The 12,283-nt window shown below is 53.6% G+C and overlaps 1 protein-coding gene across 1 annotated transcript in view; it reads left to right on the plus strand.

Moving 5' to 3' along the window:
- The first annotated feature begins 6,362 nt into the window (after positions 1 to 6,362).
- Positions 6,363 to 12,283, plus strand: part of GRM2 (glutamate metabotropic receptor 2) — a 72,476-nt gene continuing 66,555 nt past the window's right edge. The window contains exon 1 of the mRNA XM_038411475.2: positions 6,363 to 6,673. The gene's annotated coding sequence lies outside the window, so the exon portion shown is untranslated. The remainder of the gene's footprint in view (positions 6,674 to 12,283) is intronic.

A 12,283-nucleotide genomic window follows, 5' to 3' on the forward strand; every position in this document is an offset into this window, starting at 1 on the left:
TACAGCACAGGGCCGGAAGCCAACACGGCAACGCTGATGGCCTATCACGACAGCACTGCCTCTCGTCCCAAATAGTCCAACTCCATGGTGTTGAGCACGGGGCGGAGGGGGCAGATACATGATACAGCGTGGCCAGAGGGCATATTAGAAGGGAGTGTGTTAGAAGGGAACCTTATTCCCTGTAGAGGGAAGAAAGTTTGCTATAAATTAATTAAAGCACCTGAAGCCAATTAGAGCACCTGAAGCCAGTCACATGATAAAAAACCCCAGCTTCAATCAGAGAAGAGGAGGAGTTGAAGCAGAGTGGATTGATGTGGGAGCAAAGAGCAGTTTGGAGGAGCTGAAACAAGGTGGATTGGTACTGGAGCAGAGAGCATTTGGAGGGAAGTAGAGGAGAGTTTGGAGAAGTGCTGCGGTGGGCTAAGAAGACCAAGACCCTAGGTAAAGGGACACCTGGTTTGTGCAAACAGAGGGCAGAAAGCCTCACAAGCTGAAGGGCAGGAGAGGGAAGTAGCCCAGGGGAAGGAACTGCTAGTTTTAGTGGTTTACCACTATTCCTAGGGCCCCTGGGCTGGGACCCAGAGTAGAGGGCAGGCCTGGGTCCCTCCCTCTCCACTCCCCTCCTCTAGGACACTAGTGGGGCAGTTAATACCCCAGTTCAGGGGCAAGAAACGGTGCCCTGAACCCCTCCCCCCCCAAGAAGAGAACGCGCGAGACCCGTCATAATAGTGCCGGCAATTTGCAACAGTATACACCATAAATTCACCCCTAACGTAGTTTAGGCATTTCACCTTAACTAATCCATTCACTTATCTATGTTCTTCCCAAAACTGCATGCTTCTGCAAAGGAATGAAGAGCCCACTCCTTTGATGTTCAGCAAGCCTTGGCTTTCTACCTACAGAGAACTCCACCTATCAGGAAATTCCTGAGGCTGTTTGTTGCTATAGCAGAGCGAGTCAGAGGGCATACCATCTCCACTAGAGAATCTCCAAATGGATAGCTGGCTGCATCTACTCTGCGATCAGCTTTGGAACCTCCCCCATCTCCTCCAAGGGTTAATAGCTCATTCCACCAGAGCGCAAGCAATAACTGTGGCGTCTCTTCAGGCAGTGCCCCTCCTGGACATCTGTAAAGCGGCAATGTAGGGCTCCATTCACACATTTTGCATGACATTATGTCCTGGTGCAGGACGCTTCTGCTCATGCCTCCTTTGGGACGGTGGTATTCTGCTGAGTCCTACCCTCCTCCTACTTAGGTACTGCTTGTCAATCACTCACAGTGGAATACAATAGGGACCATAAGTCAAAGAAGAGGAGGAGGTTACTTACTTGTAACTAGAGATTCTTCAAGATATGTCATCCCTATTTGTATTCCACTGTCCATCCTCTTTCCCCTCCGCTTCGGATCTGATGTGCAATGGAGAAGAAACTGGAGAGGCAGGCGGTCCACCCCGCCCTTTTTCACCTCGGTTGGATGCATGAGGTGAGCCAGGGTGCATTCACGGACCAGTGGACGCTACTTTCAAATTCTCTGGCTTCTGGCACGTGGTGCACATGTGTAACCCCCACTGGAACACAGATATGGAGGACACATCTCAAAGAACCTCCCGGGGCAGGTCAGTAACCTCGTCTCCCACCCTGCTCCACTCTTGGAGGCTGGTTTGGAAAGCAGAGTCACAGACGGGGCACTTGTCAGGCACATCTAGGCTGGAGAGGGGATAGTCTTTCTTACTGGTGCATTCATTGTGCTCAGCCCTTCCCATGAAGAAAGTGGCTCTGAGCCTGAATCTCTACGTTTGCGCTGCTTGCTGGCTTGGCAGTTGCATGGCATGTGATGTGCAATTAACCTGCAGCAGCTGCAGTCCCATTTACATGAGACTTGCATCTACCCAACATCCACATTTCCCAGCTCAGGAAATTTCTGGTGCCAGAGATGGCTCACTGCCCTCTGTGAGGCACCAGCCAGGATGGTCGTCCACCAGCCTGTTCCCACTACTGACTAGGGCTGCTAGTGTGCTCCTGCTCCACAAGGGAACATGCTGGAATAGCTGGTCTCCTGCTCTCTAACGTCTGCCATTTCCAGACCCTTTCTCTCCTTTCCTATTGTCTGCTCCCTGGAACAACCCTTCCCCAGGCTCCCCTCCTGGGCTCCTCTGCAGCCACCTTCCTCTCTGATTCTCGGCCCTGGCTCTCCACTCCTCTCGCCCTCATCCTCAGTGACTTCAGTTTCCATGTTCACATCCCATGTTCCTAAGCTCCCCTCCTCTGTTTGAAACTTCAAACTCCATTGCCATGTCCCGTCTCTCTGGTCACCAACGCATCTCCTTCAGCACTGCACACAACCACCCCCTCCACCCTTCCACTCAGCTCTTCTGTGACCAGTGATATCCAAGACTCCTCTGCCGATCACAGCCCCCTCCTCTCCTCCACTGAGTTATTCGTTAAGTTGATCCACTCTCTCCATGGCCCTCACCTCTTCCATGGCTGACTCCATCCCATTAGCCCCCCACCCCAGTCTTGGTAACACCAACTTCCGCTGAACACTTATGGAGAACATCTCAGGACCATGTGGGCATTCTCTCCAGCAAGGATGTTCTCTCTTCCTTCAGTTCTGCTGTTGTCCTGGCCAAGTGGGACCACTTCACCATGCTCATGCACTCTGAGATCCTTGAATGGAAGGAGCTATATAAATCCCAAATGTTATTACTGATTTGTCTACAAGCCACAAGCAAGACCAGGAGAGGCTACACTAGCCACTGTCCAACTACACACAGCATCCCTGTCCCGCTCCTAATGGCTAACAGTCTAAATAGATCGGACAAGCAAAATTTCAGGGACAGGGAAAACCAAGAGATGCCAGAAGTCCATCAGTAAGTTCATGGCTGAACAGAGATTAAAAACTCACTTTCTTGGCCCCCAGGCCAGGGCCCCAGCATTGATATGCACCTTTCAACCACTGATCTCCAAGCCCTCTGTAAAAATCAGTTAATTAAGTCTCACACGACTGCAGAAGATAGATAGAACTACCCTCATTTTGCAGAGGGGAAACTGAGGCATGGAAAGGTGATGTGACCTACTCTGTGTCACACAGAGAGCCAGAAATAGAACCCAGCTCCCCGCCTACTCTAGACACTAGTCCATACGGTGATTTGTTATTATCAGCTGGTCACTAGCAATGATTTTTCTTGCACATGGCTATGGAATGGCTCTACTATTGAGTGCACCACTTCTTCTTCCCTCTGAGGGACAGAAACAGCCTCCTTGTGGGAGGGCAGAGTGCATATCTCTGTCCCTGGGCAGAGACACTCCCTCCCTCCTCCCCGGACTGGGGATGTGTGTCTAATGCTCACTGAAGGCAGACTGGCAGCAGGGGCGGTCTGGTAGACAGAGTGAGTGGGGACCGCAGAAGGAATCCCTAGCCAGGCATGCCCCCAGGCTGCCTGCACTGCACTTGACAAGCAGCACACCCTGGGTGTCTTGCTTTAAGTGTACAGTGGGTGTTGTGGGGGCAGGTGGATCATGTGAGTTTGCATCCCCAGTGAGCTGGCTGTGAATGCACAGGGTTCAGTGGCACAAGGGTCGCCTGCCAGTGCAGAGGTTGGGTTGAAAGGTCACTTCAGCATGAGTTTAGTCCAAAGGGGAGGTAATGAACTCCTCATAATTAACCTTGCAATGCACCATGAAATGCAATGGAAGAAAAGACCATTGACTGGGGTGGAGCTGAACTATGACTGGTGGGGAGGACTAGAGGCTGGCATCTGAGGCACATCCAAGATCTGGTTATTTGTGATGCTCCTGCTAAGAACAGGATGGCAAAATGGGGCTCTTCTACTGGTGAAGTCTGTAAGTGGTCCAGTGAGTGCAGGGAGCCAAGTCAGGGAGCCTAGAGCAGGGAGCTGGGCCAGGGATCCCAGTACAGAGTGTTGGGTCAAGGAGTCTGGTGCAGGGTTCAGGGCCTGAGGGGAAGGGGTACAATACTGGCTGCTGGATGGGGCAGCACACCATTGGGTGCTGAGCTGGGATGCACAGCACAGGGCACTGGAGTGCACAGTGCAGGGTTCTGGGCTGGGGGGCACAATGCTGGGTGCTGTATGGGGCAGCACACCATCGGGCAGTGGGCTGGGGTGCACAGTGCAGGGCATTGGGGCAGGGGGGCACAGTGCTGGGCCGGAGTGCACAATGCAGGAGGTTGGGGGGGGCACAATACAGGGGGCTGGACTGGGTTGCACAGTGCAGGCACTAGGCGGCACAGTACAGGGCACTGGGGGGGCATAGTGCAGGGAGTTAAGGGATGGCACAGTGCAGGGGGCTGGCTGGGTTGCGCAGTGCAGAGCACTGGGGGGGGGGGCAGTGCAGGGGGCTGGGTTGGGGGGGCACAGTGCAGAGTGCTGGGCCGGGGTGCACAGCGCAGGGTGCTGGGGTGGGGCACAGGGCAGGGTGTTGCAGAGTACTGCCTCAGGGATCATGGTACAGAATGTCACTCAGGTTATTAGCCATGGGCACCAGCAGTGGTTTGAGTTCACATCCACCTTTCTGGCCTTCTCCCATTGCATATGGTTCAGATTAGGGGGAATGTTATGCAGTATGAGGCTGGGGAGAAGGATCTGGCTGGGGTGCAGAGAATGTGGAAGGAGCTGGGAAATGCCATGAAATGAAGCTTCTTCTCCAAGACAATCCCAGGCTCGTGACAACATCCAGCAGGGCAGGTTGGGTATCACAGCCCCATTGCTCAGTCCCAGAGCTCAGCAGCACAGCTGGCCCCTCCCATCTCCATCCCCTCTTAGGGAGAAGATCACCTTGGTCTCCGAATGCTAATCAGCCCTCCCCACAGTGTGATTCCAGCTTTCAGCTCCATCAGAGCCCATGGAAATGGAACAGGTCTTCCTCTGGTCTGCACCGGTCTGGAGGTAGAAAGCAGCCTAGAGCAGAGAGGTATGGGGATGGGCACAGGGTTGAGGGGCATTTATAGACTCAGGAGAGCACCAGTCCATTCCCCTGCCCCAGCAGGGTTAATTATCCCTGGACCATCCCTGCTGCACTGAATTACGGGGGCACATCTCCTCCAGGCCTGAAATGCCACCCAGGGCTGGCGGAAGAGGTGCTCTTTGCATGGGCTGCTAAACAAGGGCTCTGCTAGGCATGTTTGTGAAGAGTGACACCAAAAGAGGGCAGGGTGGGGATCCCTTGCCTCCCCCAGCCAAAGGGCCCTTCCCAGGGAGATGCTGGTAGGAGCCCCCCAGCTCCAGTCTGTGTGTAGGGGTCGGGGTGCCAGGCTCTTCCATGCCCAAGGCTCTGTCTGGGTCTTAGCAGGGAGGTTTGCCTGGCTTTGTATGGGGAATCAGTGTATCAGATCAAACAGCAATGAAACCAGCTGTGGCCCTGCTAGACCCTGGGACCCCAACCCAGCCACTGCCCTCTTGGAGCTGGAGATGCTCAGGCTGGCCTGAGGCAGAGGCATCTCTCCAGGACCTGGCCAGCTGCCTAGGGGGGTGGTGGGCATGTGGGATGGGCGCCCAGGGGCTGCCAGGCAAGGCACACTCCCGAGTTGGGTGGGCTGCAGCCCGCAGGCCATTTGCCAACTGAGGCAGCATCCCTGGCCCACAGGGAAGCCCCAGGCAGAGAGCATGGCTGGGGGTGCCAGTGGCTGGGTGAATCACCCCCACTGGCCCAGCACCCCCAGCAGGGCAACCACAGCAGGGCAACCAGGGGCTAAGGGAGAGCCTGGCTGGGAGTTGAACAGGAATCGCTGGTGCATTGGAGGGGGCACGGCCAGGGCTGTAGCCTCCACTGCTCTCCAGGGTACCCCTGGCCACCATGGCCCCAGGGAGCAAAGAGGGGAGCTGCACTGGAGGCTGATGTGACCATCCAGCCCAGGGCCACCCGGGGAGATGCAGGCTCCATGCTGGGCAAAGCCCAGCCCCTGTTGCTGGGCCAAGGGCTCTGTGCTCTTATTGCCACCGAGGCTGTGGCCAGGCAACAGCGGGAGGGTGCGGGGGCAAGGGTGCCTGGAGGGGGCGCAGTATGGGGCCTGAGGGCAGGGGTGCCGGGGGGTCGGTTTGGGGCTCCCTCTGGGACCCCATGCCCAGACAGCACCGGCTCAGTGGGGCCTCTCTGCCGGGCGCCTCCGTGGGGGATCCCCTAGATGCCCCCCGGTGCTATGAGCCACTGCCCCCGCGGACCCTGTCCCTTAGGAGGATGGGAGGCGTGGGGCTGCGCCCCCGCCACCCCCCCACCCCCCCGCGGAACGGGACAGTGCCCAGCCGCGCCCGGGCGCCGGGCGCTTGGGTTCAGCACCCCAGGCTCGGACAGCTCCTTGCTGCGCGCCCGGCCGCGCCAGCTGCGCGGCTTGGGCGCCTTTGGAGGAGTTTCCAGCGGGAGCCAAACCCGCGAGCATGAGGGAGAGGGCGCGGGCGCGGGCGCGGGAGAGCCCCGCTCGGCAGCTGAGCAAATCAAGAGCCTTCAGCACCAGCGCGGCGGGCAGCTACTTATGCAAGAGCCAAGGACCGAGAGGCAGAGCCCCTCCAGCACCGGGCGGAGGCAGCAGCTCCCCAGCCAGCCAGCCGGCAGCCCAGGTCCGCTCGCCTCTGCCTGGCTCCGATGGGGAGGCGAGGAAGAGGCTGGCCCGGGAGGGGAGCGCTGCTTCCCAGCCGCTAACAGTCCCCTTGTTGCCCAGGTAAGCGATTGCTCTCCATCGGCATCTCCTGCCACAAGGACCTTCCCTTCCCTGTGCCCGCCTGGGGCAAGGCAACGCAGCCCGTCCTGGGGGCTGCAGGAGACTTGGCTCTGCCACGCTGCCCTCTGGGCACCCGCTCGTCTTCCCCAGAACCAAGGGGCTGGTGCTAACCCCTCTCCCCCGTTAGTCTGGATGGGGGGGGGGCACCCTTTGCTTGGCAAAGGCTTGCTAAACCTGTACATAGCCTCGGTGTCTAATCCAATTTTTTCTGGCAGATTGAAAGGCTGCTACAAGATTGGACTGGGAGCCGGGCAGTGCTGTGCGCCCGGCACCCACTCCCAATTCTGGCCATTCGGCCTCATCTAAAGTTGACTTGGGGGGCTGGGCGGGCGGTTCACTCCAGAAATAATTGTATTCGCCCGATCCAGACTCTGACCCCCCCCCCGCCCCCTTCCCCATCTTCCCGGGAGCTCCGGGGCAGCAAAAATATACCTCTTTGCTGCTGGCTTGTCTCGGAAAGAAGGGGCTGCCTTTTCCATTTGATGCCAGCCGGGGTGGCCTGTCTGAGCAGGTTTTGCTGCGTTTGAACGATTCAACGTCCTTCGTGGGCAAGATGAAAAAGTCTGAATATGTGAAAACGCCTCAAAAGGGCTGACGGCTCCGCGTGGCTTTTAATAAACAAACCGACCAGGCAGGGAGATGAAAGCAGAGAGCAGAGCCGGGTAGGGAAGAGAAGTGTGAAGGAATCCGGTAAAATAGAGACACTTGTTTCCTCCTCTCTCCTTTGTACAGAGTCTAGAGCCCTAATTCAGGGCTTGTACAGAGCAGCCCCCAGCCACACAAGGTAACTTGGAGCCCTCCTTCTGTTTGGCCTCGGTATATTCTTTGATTTACCCCTCCACACACTCATCATCCCCCAAATAGGTGTAGGCTGAGGTGAGAGGAAGCGATTGACAGATGTGTTTGTTTTTATTTTCTTCCAGTTTTTCAAGCCAGTCACACAATTAACAACTGACCAAGCGAGCAAAAGTAAATGACTGGCTGGGGGGAAATCTGAGCAGGAAACTAAGTCTTTCTTTCTTTCTTTCTTTCTTTCTTTCTTTCTTTCTTTCTTTCTTTCTTTCCCATTAGAACAACTACCCAGGAGTGTGGTGGATTCTCCATGACTGACAATTTTTAAATCCAGATTGGAGGTTTTTCTAAAAGCTCTGCTCCAGGAATGATTTGGGGGCCGTTCTCTGGCCTGTGCTATACAGGAGGTCAGACTAGCTGATCTCAAGGGTCCCTTCTGGCCTTGGGATTGAGGAATTTATGAATTTCCCCTTCACCTCTCTAATTCTTTCTCTCTTTTCTACACGAGAGGGAAGAATACTCTTTTGCAGCTTTAAGTGTTAGGTCCCAGCAAGGCTCATAGGTATTTGCTATCTATCTAGAGCCAGAGGCATGCTATGAAGACAATTCTGTAACATTCCTAGGGGACGAAAAGGTGCTCAATTGCCCTCCAGTTAAAAAGAAATCGCCAGATGAAGTCTGCAATCTAATTCATGTGAAACAAAGTGCATTATTTATCATGCCGTCTGAAAAGCCCAAACTCCTTCATCTTAAAAAAGTTGAGTCTGTTTTATAAATGCAAGAGAAAAGTTTTAACTCATTCCACCCCATGGACGCCTTTGAATCTTTAAGGATACTTGTAAGAAAGGCAAACGAGAAATCAGAGCACATTGCTCATTTTTGCCACTGATGTCTTGTGAATGCGTGATTTGACCAGCTATTCCAAAGAGCAACCTGAATTAATTTGTGTGGAATTAAAATTACCCTGGACAGTCATCCATCAGACAATCACTGACAGACAATCACCCTCTCATAAAGCAGACCCGACAGGATGTCTATTTTGAGGCAATTTATCGAAATGACTGATGGCATCAATCAAACACAGGGCCAGTGGAGACTGGGGCTTGCTCTCAGAGTCTCCTTGTATGTTCCATATTTCAGAAAATCACCAAGAAAGGAGCCTGAAGCTGCAGTTTCAGCTGTCAGGTGAGAAGACTGAAGAGCAACAGGAGAGCTGAATGAATGGTAGAGCACAAGATGTGCGGCAGGTTGGGGGGCATATTTGTTGTCTTTGTTTTTACATGTAAAACCCCTTGCCTGCTACCCTCACAAATTGGCTGCCACCAATCCCCTTTCAGGCTTGTGTAGCGTTTGGAGGGCATCTGATGACTCCAGTACAGCTCTTTGAACAAATACATGCAAAGACAAGGACCTAACTACTCCCAGAGGAGCAGGGCTGCCAACTGTGGCATCGTCTCTCAGGCCCCCGATTCAGGAAAGCATTTAAGCATGTGCTTCACTTAAGTACATGCTCAAAGTCAATGGGATTTACAGATTAATAGATTCATAGTTTCTGAGGCCAGAAGGGATGGTTGTAATAATTTCGTCGGGTCTCCCCTATAACACAACCCACAGGATGTCCTTGAATTAATTCCTCTGTGAACCAGAGCAGAATCAGATCTTTTAAGAAAGCCTCCAATCTTGATTTAAACATTGCTGGTGCTGGAAAAATTCTGGATACCTTATCTCCACTCTGAATGGATCTAGCTTAAATTTCCAGCCATTGGATCATATTATACCTTTTGTCTGCTAAATTGAAGAGCCCATTATTAACTTATTTGTTCCCCATGTGGGTACTTATAGACTGTGATCAAGTCACCCCTTAACCTTCTCTTTGTTAAATAGATAGATTGAGCTCCTAGAGTCTATCACTGTAAGGCAGGTTTTCCAATCCTTTAATCATTCCTGTGGCTCTTCTTTGAACCTTCTCCAATTTATCCACATCCTTTTTGAATTGCGGGCACCAGAATTGGACACACTGTCCCAGCAACTGTCACACCAGAGAAAAAATATAGAAGTAAAACAACTTCTTTACTCCTACTGAAGGTTCCTCTGTTTATGCATCCCAGGATCCCCTTAGCTCTTTTGGCTACAGCGTCATGCTGGGAGCTGACGTTCAGCAGATTCTCCACCACAACCCCCAAATCTTTGTCAGAGTCACTGCTTCCCAGGAGAGAGCCCCCCATCCGGCAAGTATGGCCTACATTCTTTGTTCCCAGATGTATCACTTTACATTTGGCCATGTACTATTTGCTTGCACCCAGCTTACCAAGCATGCTTAAAGGTAAGCACTTTGTGTACGCACCGCATGCATGTTTTCCTGCATAGGGATGAACATATGTATGTGCTCCAGTGTTTTCCTGACCTGGGCCAGATTCTGAGCTGAGGTACATCAGTGCAGTTCCATTAAACTCAAGAGGAGTAAACCCATTCACGCCATTGAAATCAATGATGCGGTGCTGTTTCACACCAGCTCAGGATCTGGCCTGTTCTGGCTAGATTCAGTTTTTAGGTTCATAGGAAATAAGAAATAAGGTAGTTCTATGATTTTTAGGATGGTAGAGCCATTTAATAGGCAAGACTGAGAGAGATAGAGCAGCTAACAGAAACCTAGGACCCCTGGAGAAGAGAACCGCTTGAGGGAGACTCGAGTGCCAGGCATGGCTGTGATTTGAGAAACGGTTCTGCTTGAACAGGACAGTGACTAGAGACTAGGTCGAGATGTACGGGGGGAGCTGGACACAGACATTTTCTTTGTTCCACAGACTTCAGGACTAGAGGGAAAACAAAGGCAGCTTAGGGCTCTTCAGAATGAATCAACGTGAAGGCAAATGACATCTCACCTACTACAGCAAGGGAAACTGACAGAATGGGCCCTAGAGAACCCCAGAATTACTCCAATTATCTCCTTCCATAGGCCCTGCTATCCCCGGAGCTCAATGCACCTGAAAAACATTAACGAATTGACCCTCACAACCCCCTTATGGGGCAGAGAGTTTTATTATTCTCCATGTGACCAGAGGGGAAAGAGAGGCATGCACAGGTGAAGTGACATGCCTAAGGGCACATAGCAAGGCAGTAGATGAGCCAGGACTAGAACCTCTGACTACAGGACCAGTGCTGTAACCACCAGGCAATGCTTCCTCTCTGGTGGCCTAGTGGCTGCAGTGTGCACTGCTGGGGCTCAGACGATGGACAAGAGGGGCTCCCTGAGGAGTCCCTGAGGGGGGGAGGGTGCAAAAGGGGACTGTATCAGGCATGGGGGGCCTCAGTCAGGCACAAGGGGGGATTGCAAGAGCATCCCCCACTCCTCTAGGGAGACTGTGTCTAGCCTAGCGTCTCTCACTGTCAGGATACCCCCCCCCGATGTTCAAACTAAATGTTCCTTTGTTCATATCATCCCGTTGATCCTAGGCCTCCCCACCATGTGCCACATAAATGATCCCTTGGCCTCCTTGGTGCTCACAGCCCTCAGACCTCTGTAGGCTCTTACGTGCCCCATTTCTCACCACCTCTTAGCCGAGCTCTAGCTATTTAGCTCTTTCAATCTTCCCTCATAAGCAATCCCTTCCCCCCAGCTCTCCTCTGAATCCCCTCCCCTTTGCCAAGCTCTCTCCAGCCAGGAGGGGGCCTGGCATCGAATGCAGGGGGCCAGTCCAGAGCTTGGTGTGGTGCTCTGCCAGTCTCTCCATCTGAGAATCCAGAGCTGGATTTGTGATGTGGTCACACCAGGCTGGATGCATCTCTGTATGCAGCCCCACCAGGCACTGGGCCTATTAACTATCAGATTGCACTACAAACTTATCACTGATTCGCTGTCTCCTATCACCCTCTCAGTATTCAATGGGGAGGCCGCGTGGCCTAGCGCATAGCACACTGGCCTGGGGCTCCAGAGACCTGAGTTTTAGGCTGTGCTCTGCCACTAGCTTGCTGGGGGACCTTGGATATGTCACTTCTCTGCTTCCTGCCTCAGTTTCTCCATCTGTAAAATGGGGATAATGTCATAAAGCCCTTTGAGTTCTATGGCTGAAAAGTGCTATATAATAGCTTAGCGCCGGGACAGATGAGTTGTTTTCTGACCCTCCCAAATCTGCTTTTGTTGGCTGCTACCCCATCTCCCAGCCATGGGGTTGGCTCTCCTTCCTTGCCTGTTGGGTCAGTGTGGTCATGGCCACATGCCCCATGCCTGCTGTGCACCTCCCCCTGTGTGTGCGCACTGCGGAGTGAGAGGCACTGGACATCTCAGCACACTTGCGGCATAGCACACACAGCGTAGCGAGGTGGCAACCACCAACAGGAGCAGGGCATGCATTTGCCACCGCGCCAACCCCACAGGCAGGACAAGGCAGACCTGACCCTGCCGAGCCCCTGTGCTCAGGGATAGAGTCTGACCCACCTTGACACCGAGACTTGGAGGCAAGGACACGGTGCCGGCTGGCCGGGTGCTGATCCGCTCGGTGATGGCAGAAAGGATACGGCTTGCCAGTTGCAGGCGCTTAGCGAAAAAGGCAAGCTCTGTCAGCTGCTATTTGAGAGCAAACTTCTGATGCCAGAGCTGACAGTGGCTGTAGGGGCCGGAGCCACGGCTGTGAGTCAAGCAGGCGCCAGTGAAAGCCAGGGCTGCCTGGGACGAGAGGGGCATTCATCTCCTCCCTTGATTATTAGTGCACTCAGCCCCGTCAGGAACCCACAGCCCTGGAGGTGTGTGATTTGGAGACA

This window comes from Dermochelys coriacea, chromosome 7 (assembly GCF_009764565.3).
Source record: "Dermochelys coriacea isolate rDerCor1 chromosome 7, rDerCor1.pri.v4, whole genome shotgun sequence".
NCBI lineage: Eukaryota > Metazoa > Chordata > Testudines > Dermochelyidae > Dermochelys > Dermochelys coriacea.